Source organism: Brassica oleracea, unplaced genomic scaffold, assembly GCF_000695525.1.
Source record: "Brassica oleracea var. oleracea cultivar TO1000 unplaced genomic scaffold, BOL UnpScaffold00939, whole genome shotgun sequence".
Taxonomy (NCBI): Eukaryota; Viridiplantae; Streptophyta; class Magnoliopsida; order Brassicales; family Brassicaceae; genus Brassica; species Brassica oleracea.
The window spans coordinates 17,179-28,631 of record NW_013617534.1 but is presented as its reverse complement, the minus strand read 5'-3'; the positions used below and the strand labels follow the sequence as shown (position 1 = coordinate 28,631).

At 45.9% G+C, this 11,453-nt stretch overlaps 1 pseudogene; it reads left to right on the top strand.

Moving 5' to 3' along the window:
* Window positions 1–1,653: 1,653 nt before the first annotated feature.
* Window positions 1,654–6,722, top strand: LOC106320482 (annotated as a pseudogene).
* Window positions 6,723–11,453: the final 4,731 nt, after the last annotated feature.

The window sequence follows — 11,453 nt, the reverse complement described above, 5'->3', positions numbered from 1 at the left end:
TTCAACCTGAGTGATCCGAGTTTAGACTTGTGTAAACTGGACTTGAATAATTGCTTGGTTTGCGATTTCCTTACCTGAAGAAGAAACCCTAGACTAACGCCTTTAATCAATTCAAAAAAAACCTCACTTTGTTACTTGTTCTTTAAGTTACCTTACTTCTTTAAAACCCACTACTGTTTTAGCTTAATTCTGATCCCATAAAGATAAAGTGTGAACTGGTCCTCTGGAATTGAATCTAAAGATATTACAACTACACTGTTAACTTGACAGTAGACAAAGATCCAATTTTAGTGTATCAAGTTTTGGCGCCGTTGCGACGGAGACCAGCTTTTTACCTTTATTTTTCGATAATTTATTTAGTCTAAAACCTCTAACTTGTTTAATCCTTTTTGCAGCTAATAACCCAGGTGCATGACCAGTAGATATACTCGGAGCAATGAACAAGGGGAATTACTTTCGCTTACAAATCAGGAACTTGCAAGTTTAGAAAGAACAAACCGTCAACAAAGGCTGAATACCGCCACAATGGATAACTTTGGCACTCTAGAGAAAATCACTGCTTCTAGGCAACAAATGCAGCAGCAGATGCAACAGATGCAGCAAACGATTGCAGCACAGTAGCTGGCTGCTCAACAAGCTGCACAGCATGAACCACTTGTTCCAATCGGTGAGAGGAATTTACCGCGTAACATCCCTGCTATGCGCTCTGCTATTGCTCCACTGCCATGTCAAAGGGCGGATTTTGAGATCAAACCCGGCATGATCAATCTGGTCCAGAGAAAGATGTTCCATAGACTGTCAGCTGAGATACCAATGGAACACATCGAAGCTTTCAAAGAGATTTGCAGTTTCACTCGTGCAAACGGCGTCCCACCCGACTTCATCAAATGCATGTTGTTTCCATTCTCTCTAGAAGACAAGGCTTCACGATGGCTTAAGTCATTACCTACAGGTTCCCTAACTACTTGGGAACAGGTTAGAGCAGCCTTCTTGGGTCACTTCTACACGAAAGGCAAAACGGCTGCCCTAAGGAACAAGATCTACTCTTTCAAGCAGCTCGCTAACGAACCGTTTAATGAAGCATGGGAACGGTTCAATGATACCCTCAGAGAGTGTCCTCATCACGGGTTTGACGACGACCTAGGAATCTTCTACGATGATGTGGATTGGGAGTTCCACAATGCTCTAAATGCAGCGAGCAATGGAGACTTCATGACCCAAACCACTGAAGGAGCTCACACGCTAATTGAGAACATGGCAGCTAGTTCATCCAATAAAAACGAGGAGACTGACCGCTCTAAGAAGGTGAACAGCATGGACACTAGGAATAATGATGACCTCGCCGCTAAGGTTGATCAGCTACTCAAGAACAATCAGAATCAGATCTATTTCATGTAAGAAGCCAAACTGGAACCAGGCACTACTGATGCTACAGCAGAGATCGGGACATCGGAAGAAGATCAGCAAGAGGTCAGTTACGTCAACGGTCAGAGTTGGCAGTTCAAGAATTTCCATCCAAACCCTAATGTGGGGAACAACCAGCATCTGTTCTCATACAAGACCAATTAAGACATTCCTTACGACTGATCTCAGGGAAATCAGTCCCAGAACCATGGATATTAGAAGCAATACCCTAAGAATCTGAATGGAAAGATGTTCATCCTCAGCCAAGCTCAGAACCAATATCAGAACAGGCAGAATAATCCGCATGCTGCTCCTGCAACCGCGAGCGGTCCGCCAGATGAACTGAAGGGAATGATGCAACAACTTTTGCAGGGTCGACAGATTCAAGGAAAAGCACTGAACCAGGTTACCAACGAGATCAACACTCGGATGGATAATATGTTCACAGAATTAAATTCCAAATATGATGCTGTAGCAAGCCACATAAGGCAGATGGATGTTCAGATCGCTCAAACTGCTGAAACAATCAAACAGCAACAGGGAACACTCCCTGGGAAAACAGACAAGAAACCCAAGGATTGTAATGCGGTCGAGTTGAGAAGTGGAAGAAATCTCCCAGATCCTATCCCCAAGAAACTCACTGCTAAAGAGAAGGGAAAACAGAAAGAGGGAGAAAAACCTCCACTTGAGGATGTTCTCGCCGACGAACAAGACGCGGAACAGCCAACTGTCACAGAACCCGTAACTCTTACGACGCAAGTTCAGCCTGTTCCCGCTCGCGTCTACACTCCAATATTTCCCTACCCAGTCCCTGTTAAGAAAACACACAAATATTGCGAAGAAATGAAGTGCAAGAAGATGCTAGAAGAGTTGACTGTTAAGTTATCTCTCATGGACGCAATTCAGATGATTCCTTCAATGCGCAGTCTTGTGAAGGGACTAGTCTCTGGGAAGATCTCTGCAGACAGCGATATCATGATGGTCTCAAAAGAATGCAGCGCCGTTCTCCAAAACAGAGCAGTCAGGAGATTGGAAGATCCCGAAAAATTTGTTCTTTCGGTTCAGATTGGAAGAACAGTTTTCGCATGTTCTTTATGTGATTTAGGTTCCAATGTGAATCTCATGCCTTACTCAGTTGCAAAACGCATGGGACTAACCCATTTCAAGCCAACCATGATTTCATTGGTGTTCGCAGACAGATCAGTCAAGTTGCCAGTAGGTATTCTCGAAGACCTGCAAGTTCAAATTGGCAACACCACTGTACCAGCGGATTTGGTGGTTCTGGAGCTCGAAGATGAACCAAAAGATCCTCTCATTCTAGGCCAACCTTTCTTATGCACAGCTGGTGCAATTATTGATGTACGCAATGGGAGAATCGATCTCCAACTAGGAGATATTGTGATGAAGTTTGAGATGAACGAGCTGCTCAAACAACCTATGCTAGATGGTCAGAACTTCACGATTGACGACGAGAACGCTGGCTTGATTCCTCAACAAGGGATGATTGAAGAAATCCTAGCGGATGATCCTTTAGAAGTAGCTCTGATCCAAGCCAAGTCTGAGCAGAACACGTGCAACGTTGGCGCTGATGGGTACGAGAAGATGCTAGGCTTGAGTAAAAGCATAGAGAAGATGGTCGCTTTCCTAAGTATGGGGGAGAAGAGCAATCATGTTCCACCAGAAGGAGCAACTGCTCCTAAACGAGGACACAAACCGGGCAGCGATATCATGATGGTCTCAAAAGAATGCAGCGCAGTTCTCCAAAACAGAGCAGTCAGGAGATTGGAAGATCCCAAAAAATTTGTTCTTTCGGTTCAGATTGGAAGAACAATTTTCGCCTGTTCTTTATGTGATTTAGGTTCCAGTGTGAATCTCATGCCTTACTCAATTGCAAAACGCATGGGACTAACCAATTTCAAGTCAACCAGGATTTCATTGGTGTTAGCAGACAGATCAGTCAAGTTGCCAGTAGGTATTCTCAAAGACCTGCAAGTTCAAATTGGCAACACCACTGTACCATCGGATTTGGTGGTTCTGGAGCTCGAAGATGAACCGAAAGATCCTCTCATTCTAGGCCTACCTTTCTTATGCACAGCTGGTGCAATTATTGATGTACGCAATGGGAGAATCGATCTCCAACTAGGAGATATTGTGATGAAGTTTGCGATGAACGAGCTGCTCAAACGACCTATGCTAGATGGTCAGAACTTCACGATTGACGACGAGAACGCTGCCTTGATCCCTCAACAAGGGATGATTGAAGAAATCCTAGCGGATGATCCTTTAGAAGTAGCTCTGATCCGAGCCGAGTCTGAGCAGAACACGTGCAACGTTGACGCTGATGGGTACGAGAAGATGCTAGACTTGAGTAAAAGCATAGAGAAGATGGTCGCTTTCCTAAGTATGGGAGAGAAGAGCAATCATGTTCCACCAGAAGGAGCAACTGCTCCTAAACGAGGACACAAACCGGGCAGCCTGCTTGATGATTCCTGGAGCGAACTCAAGGCTCCAAAGATCGAATTAAAGTCCCTACCAGCGGGACTCAGGTATGCGTTCCTTGGACCTAATTCCACATATCTTGTCATTGTGAACTCTGAGCTCAATAATGTGGAAACTGCTAAACTCTTGTGTGAATTGAGAAAATATCGCAAAGCATTAGGGTATCCATTAGAAGATATTTCCGGTATTTCACCTGATCTATGCATGCATAGAATACATCTAGAAGATGAATCGATGACTTATGTAGAACATCAGAGGCGGTTAAACCCAAATCTAAAAGATGTTGTTAACAAAGAGATAATGAAACTTCTAGAAGCTGGTGTAATCTATGCGATTTCTGATAGTAAGTAGGTTAGTCATGTTCATGTACTTCCTAAGAAAGGTGGGATCACTGTGGTTGCCAATGAAAGGAATGAATTGATACCTACTAGGACAGTAACCGGTCATCGTATGTGCATTGATTTTCGAAAATTAAATGCGGCTACGCGAAAGGATCACTTCCACTACCATTCATTGATCAAATGCTTGAGAGATTGGCTAACCACCCATATTACTGCTTTTTAGATGGTTATTCAGGTTTCTTTCAGATTCCCATTCACCCAGACGATCAGGAGAAGATGACTTTCACGTGTCCCTACAGAACTTTTGCCTACAGGAGAATGTCGTTTGGGCTGTGCAATGCCCCTGCGACATTCCAGCGGTGCATGATGTCTATTTTCACTGACCTAATTGAGGACATAATGGAAGTTTTCATGGATGACTTTAGCGTCTATGGAAACTCCTTTTCTGTCTGTTTGTCAAACTTGTGAAGGGTCCTTCAGCGATGTGAAGAAAAGCATCTCGTGTTGAATTGGGAGAAGTGTCACTTCACGGTGCGAGATGGGATTGTTCTCGGCCACAAAATCTCAGAAAAGGGGATCGAAGTGGACAAAGCATAGATAGGGGTGATGATGAGTCTACAGCCTCCAAACTCTGTCAAGGGAATCAGGAGTTTCCTCGGACACGCTGGTTTCTACAGAAGGTTCATCAAGGACTTCTCCAAAATCGCAAGACCACTCACCAGACTGCTTTGCAAGGAGATAAAATTTGAGTTCGATAGCGATTGTTTGGCCGCTTTTCACACGATAAAAGGAGCTCTAGTTAGCGCACCCATTGTGCAACCACCAGACTGGGAGCTTCCCTTCGAGATCATGACTGATGCTAGCGACTTTGCGGTCGGAGCAGTGCTCGGCCAATGAAAAGATAAGAAGCTTCACGTGATCTATTATGCAAGCAGAACACTAGACGAAGCTCAATGAAGCTATGCAACTACGGAGAAAGAACTTCTGGCAATTGTATTTGCCTTTGAAAAATTCAGATCTTACCTAGTTGGCTCCAAGGTGATAGTGCACACGGACCATGCAGCGTTGAGATACTTCTAACAAAGAAGGATGTGAAACCAAGGCTGCTCCGATGGATCTTATTGCTCCAAGAATTTGACCTAGAAATCAAGGACAAAAAGGGTATCGAGAATGGCGTCGCAGATCACCTCTCCAGAATGAAGATAGAGAAGACACAGCCCTTGATGACAGCCTTACGGTTGAGCACGTCTACTCGATCAATCTCGGAAGCATCACAGAACAACCGCGCAGCCCAGTTTGCTCCAGCGTACTGGAACACCTTGTTTGTGCGATCAAAAAGCAATACCCCAATCTTCCATGGTTTGCTGAGATTGCCAACTATTTGGCCGGTGAGAAAGAACCAGTCAAATTCACTGGTAATGATAAGCGGAAATTTCTAAGAGGCGCAAGTTACTATTATTGGGATGAGCCATACTTGTACCGAAATTGCAAGGATGGAGTATTCCGACGGTGTGTGTCAGAGGCTGAGATTCCATGAATCCTTTTTCACTGTCACGGCTCCTCTTATGCAGGGCACTTTGCAACATTTAAAACCGTGTCCAAGATTCTCCAAGCCAGTTTTTTGTGGCCAACAATGTTCCAGGATGCCCACTCTTACATCTCTAGGTGCGACTCATGTCAGCGCCAAGGGAATATCAGTAAACGGAAGGAGATGCCTCAAAACTTCATCCTGGAAATTGAAGTATTCGATTGTTGGGGGATTGATTTCATGGACCATTCCCACCATCCTTCAAGAACGAATACATATTGGTAGCAGTTGACTACGTTTCTAAGTGGATGGAAGCAATAGCCAGTCCCACAAACGACGCAAAGGTGGTGATTAAGATGTTCAAAACCATAATCTTTCCAAGATTTGGAGTACCACGAGTAGTCATCAGTGATGGGGGCAGTCACTTCATCAACAAGATCTTTGCAGGTCTGTTAAAAAAGAATGGCGTGAAACACAAGGTAGCCACGCCATATCACCCTCAAACAAGTCGTCAAGTGGAAGTTTCAAACAGGGAGATCAAGAGCATCCTGCAGAAAACTGTTAACACCACTCGCAAGGACTGGTCGCTCAAGCTAGACAACGCTCTCTGGGCCTATAGAACAGCCTACAAAACACCAATCGGGACCACTTCCTACAACTTAGTGTACGGTAAAGCTTGTCACCTGCCGGTTGAGTTGGAGTACAAGGCAGCATGGGCCGTGAAGCTACTCAACTTCGACATCAAACCAGCAGCAGAGAGACGATCCATGCAAATCCATGAGCTGGAAGAAATTAGGCATCTCGCCTATGAAAGCTCAAAGATCTACAAGGAGCGAACTAAGGCCTATCATGACAAGAGGATCATCAGCCGAAACTTTCAGCCTAAGGATCAGGTGCTCCTTTTCAACTCCAGGTTACGACTGTTACCTGGAAAGCTGCGATCAAGATGATCCGTTACCTGGAAAGCTGCGATCAAGATGATCCGTACCATTCACCATTAAAGAGGTCTGCCCCTACGGAGCTGTTGTGTTGCTGGACACAAAAGGTGAGGAATTTGTTGTCAATGGTCAACGCCTAAAGCCATATCTTGCTGAGAAAACAATCGCAGAGGGTGAAGAAATTCCCCTAAGCGATCCTTCCTTGGCCTAACAAGCTAACCAAGTCAAGCTAGTGACTTAAACCAAGCGCTTGGTGGGAGGCAACCCACTGGTGAGTGTAAATATTTATTTTAGATTTCTGTTTTGTGTTTCTTTTAATTTATTTGCATGATAAAGATCAGAAAAACCCCGAGTTACTCAACCGGAACAGTCTCAGGCTGTTCCTGACTCGGAGCAGCTGCTCCGCTAAGGTAAGTTTCTCGGGACCAAAAAAAAGAAAAAAATTTAAATTTGAAATAATTTTGTAAAATTTGAGGAAAACCCTAGCAAGTGGGAAGTGGGGCACGAAGTGGAGGCCTATAAAAAAAAGAACTTTTCCCATCTCTCTCTCACTTCCACCAAAATCGCCTCCTCCCACACCACTTTCCATTCCCCTTTAAACCTAAAAACTCTTTAAACTTCTCCAACTTGTTTTGAGATTTTTGGTTTATACTTGCTTGGATTTCGAGTTGTTTGGTTAATTGCAAGACTCTTCCATCACCAATCAAACGGTAAGAGGCGAAACAACACAGTGATTCTCGGCCACAATCTCCTTCTCTTCTTTTGCGCTTGAATAAGATCGATTTTAGGGTTTTTCTAAATCAAAATCGACCTCTCCTTTTGCAGCTAGGATGGTTCATAGAAGTTGAGTTAAGAATGGTTGAATCGATTAGGATAGTTGGAAAGTTATAACCTTTGCGCCACTGTTCTTATTTGCACATGCATCGATTGATTTGATATGGATTTTGGGATCTATTGACTCGATTTCTGTTGATTGGTGAATTTATCTAAGTACCTAGTTTTCTAAGTGATTGTATTTGGTTTACCATTATCGATCGCTTGCTCTCTTTACATCGGGGTTATGGGAAAAGTTTGGAATGAGAAACTACAATAAAAGCTTCCAACTTTTTCTACTAACCCAATCGAATGGTACTAAGCACTTTCCATTGGTTTTGATTTGTAAATGGGTCCCAGACGAACCAAGATGGCTTCCAGGATCAAACCACTACATGCCCGAGGAACACCGGAGGACGACACCATCTCCCCGACTTACCCGTGGCCACGAGAAGAGGGAAAAGAGATCTCCCTCACTGACCCAAACATACCTGATTCTTCGGAGGAAAGATGGGATAAGAGGGCCTCGCGTCGCTACAACGCCGTGCTCACGATCAACATCCTCCCAACACGATTCGTTGACGCCGGAGCTTTGAACGACTTGGGCCTCCACGAGGATTTGCATGTTGTTTTCAATGTGCTGGGAATAACTGATCTTTGCCACATCACTCACCCGCTGTACCCAGATTTGGTGAGGCAAGTCCTAGCCACTGTTTGAACCAAGACTGTCGATAAACTAGTAAAGAGATAGGGACGAGTTCTCGTCGGTGGGTCAAGACAAAGACGCATTTTATTAGATCAAGTGAATGCTCAGTCGTATTACAAGGAGGGGAAAAGCAGTCTAGAGTCGAGCCGGTCATTTGACTCGCGAGTCAACGAGCCGAGTCCCTTTGCTGTGATCATCTGTTTGGACAATTATCTTGTGGGCCTTTTGGGAGGGTCAGGCCCATACCCAACAGTAAGTCCTCCCAGTTCGCTGGTGAGTAGCGTAGCCGACTCAGCGAATTTGGAAGTTAGGTTTGCAAGACAATTGTTCTGGACTCGCGATCCCGTCCGGCTCCTCGACTACGCGGGCTGCTTGCTTACTTGTGATCGGTTTGGCCCGAACCGGCGGTTTTCTTTGGTTCTGGTTACGATCGCGGATCTTTATCTAAACCGAACCTGGTTTTCCTCAAGAAGTCGAACCGTCGCGAGACTTGGTGAATTACACGCGCCTAAATGGGCCTATCTAGGTCTAATGATGACGCCTTGGGGCGTGAGGCGCTTCCCCCCTTATCAATTCTCCTCTCGCCTCTCATTTTCTTCATTCTTTATCCGACTCAGGTATTTTCTCTCTCTTTCTCTCTGTTTCTCTCTCTTTCTCTCTGTTTCTCTCTCTAGATTTTTAGTCTTAGATTTCGAGAATGTCGTCGGGCGGTAGGCTTTCCAGAGAACAGAAAGGGAAGGCGGTTGTGAGGGTGACTGAACTTCTTTTTCGGTTATGCTGGCGAAAGCTTCCGCCTCAATCCACTTTGTGAAGTAGTCAGTTAAGACTAGGACGAAGTGCTTCTGTCGAGAGCTCGGCATAGGGCCTATTATGTCCATTCCCCATCGCATAAAGGGGTATGGTGCTGTCATCGTTCGTAGCAACTCTGTCGGGGAATGGATTGTCGAGGCGTGTCGCTGGCATTGGTCGCATCGTTGAGCGTATGCTTCGCAATCCGCATTCATTGTTGGCCAGTAGAAGCCGAGGCTTTTGACCTTTAGAGCGAGTGCTCGACCTCCACAGTGATTTCCTGCGGCGCCTTCATGCGTTTCGGTTATGACAAGGTGTGTTTCTTCGCCGTTGATGCACTTCAAGAGTACTTTAGTTGCAGTCCATCGATGGAGCTCTCCATCCAAGACGACGTAGTGGGCACTCCATGTTTTGAGTCGTCTTGCAATCCATTTCTCGGGAGGTAGCTTTCCATCGACCAGATAGTTGATGAATTCTGTCCTCCTGTCGGCAGCTTCAGTTTGTTCCGCTGCGGGGTCTTCGTCCATGGGGATAGCTTCGGTTATGGCTGCTACAACGGTCACTTCGTTAGGCGGGAGCTCGATGCTTGGTTTGTCGATCTTGTGTATAGGAATGGTCCGTTTCACTTGATCGTGCAGTCTGCTACCCAAGGCAGCGAGGGCATCGGCGCACACGTTCTCTCCTCTAGGGACTTTGGTGAGTTCGAAGAATTCGAAGTCTTTAGCGAGTGCTTGAACGACTTTAACGTATGCGTCCATTCGTTCGTTGCGAGTATTGTAGTCGCCGCTAAACTGACTGGTAACGAGTTGCGAGTCGCATTACGCACTGAGACGTTTTGCTTTGACCGCCTTAGCGAGTGGTAGTCCTGCGATCAACGACTTGTATTCTGCTTCATTGTTTGAAGCGGTGAAGCCGAAACTGAACGACTGTTTGATTAACTCGCCTATTGGTGACTGCAGTTGGACTCCTGCTCCCGATCCTTTGTTTGTTGACGATCCGTCGACATGGAGTATCCAATTTTGACTTGGAAGGATTAGGTCTTGCTCTAGCTCTGGCGCGAGTTCGATTAGGAAGTCAGCGAGGACTTGGGATTTTGCTGCTGTTCGATTTTTGAACACAATGTCGTGCTCGCTGAGCTCGACAGCCCACTTCGATAGTCATCCGGACTGGTTGGTGTTCTGCATTATTGTGCGGAGCGGTTGATTTGTCAGTACTTCGATCGTGTGTGATTGGAAGTAAGGACGCAGCTTCCTTGCTGACGTGATAACGGCGAGAGCCATCTTCTCGAGGGTGGGGTATCGAGTTTCTGGGTCGGTCATTCGCTTGCTCGTGTAGAAGATAGGTTTGTGTTCTCCTCGATCCTCTCGGATGAGGACACTGCTGACCGCGGTAGAGGATACTGCGATATAGAGAGAGAGTGTATCGCTGGCTTCGGGTTTAGATAGCACGGGAGGAGTCGTAAGATACTGTTTTAGCTGTCCGAACGCTTCTTCGCACTTTTCGGCCCAGACGAAACGCTTGTTTCCGCGCAGCCGCTCGTAAAAAGGGAGGCATTTATCTGTGGACCTGGAGATGAAGCGGTCCAATGCTGCAATCCTCCCCGTTAGTCGCTGAACTTCTCTGCTGTTCTTTGGGCTGGGCAGGTCAAGTATGGCGGTGATCTGCTTAGAATTCGCCTCGATTCCTCGCTGCGTAACAATGTATCCCAAGAACTCACATGAGGTGACGCCGAAGGTGCATTTTTCCGGGTTGAGTTTCATTCCGTACTCGTTCAATGTTTTGAAGCACTCTTTTAGATGATTTAGATGGTCCACCCCGCGGAGTGACTTAACCAGCATGTCGTCGATGTAAACCTCCATTGTGTTCCCCAGTTTGTCGGCGAACATTCGATTGACGAGTTGTTGGTAAGTCGCACCGGCGTTCTTAAAACCGAATGGCATCACTTTGTAGCAGTACGTCCCTCTGTCAGTGATAAACGCTGTCTTCTCTCGATCATCCGGGTGCATCATGATCTGATTGTAGCCCGAGAAAGCATCCACGAAGGTCAGGAGCTCGTTTCCAGCAGTTGATTCGACTAATCTATCGATATGCGGAAGCAGGTAACTGTCTTTGGGGCAAGCCTTGTTTAGATCGGTAATGTCGACGTAGACACGCCTTTTTCCGTTTTTCTTCTTGACGACGACCGGGTTAGCCAACCACTCTGGGTAGCGCACCTCGGTTATTGAACCGGCTGCGAGCAGTCGCTCGACTTCCTCGTTGACGGCCTTGCTTCGTTCAGGGCCAAGCTTGCGTCTCTTTTGGCGAATAGGCTTGATGGTTGGATCTACATTCAACTCATGGGATGTTATGGAAGAACTTATTCCCTTCATATCTGACGTTGTCCAAGAGAATGTTGATGCGTTCTGCTTTAGAAAGTTGGTGATCGGGCGTTGCAT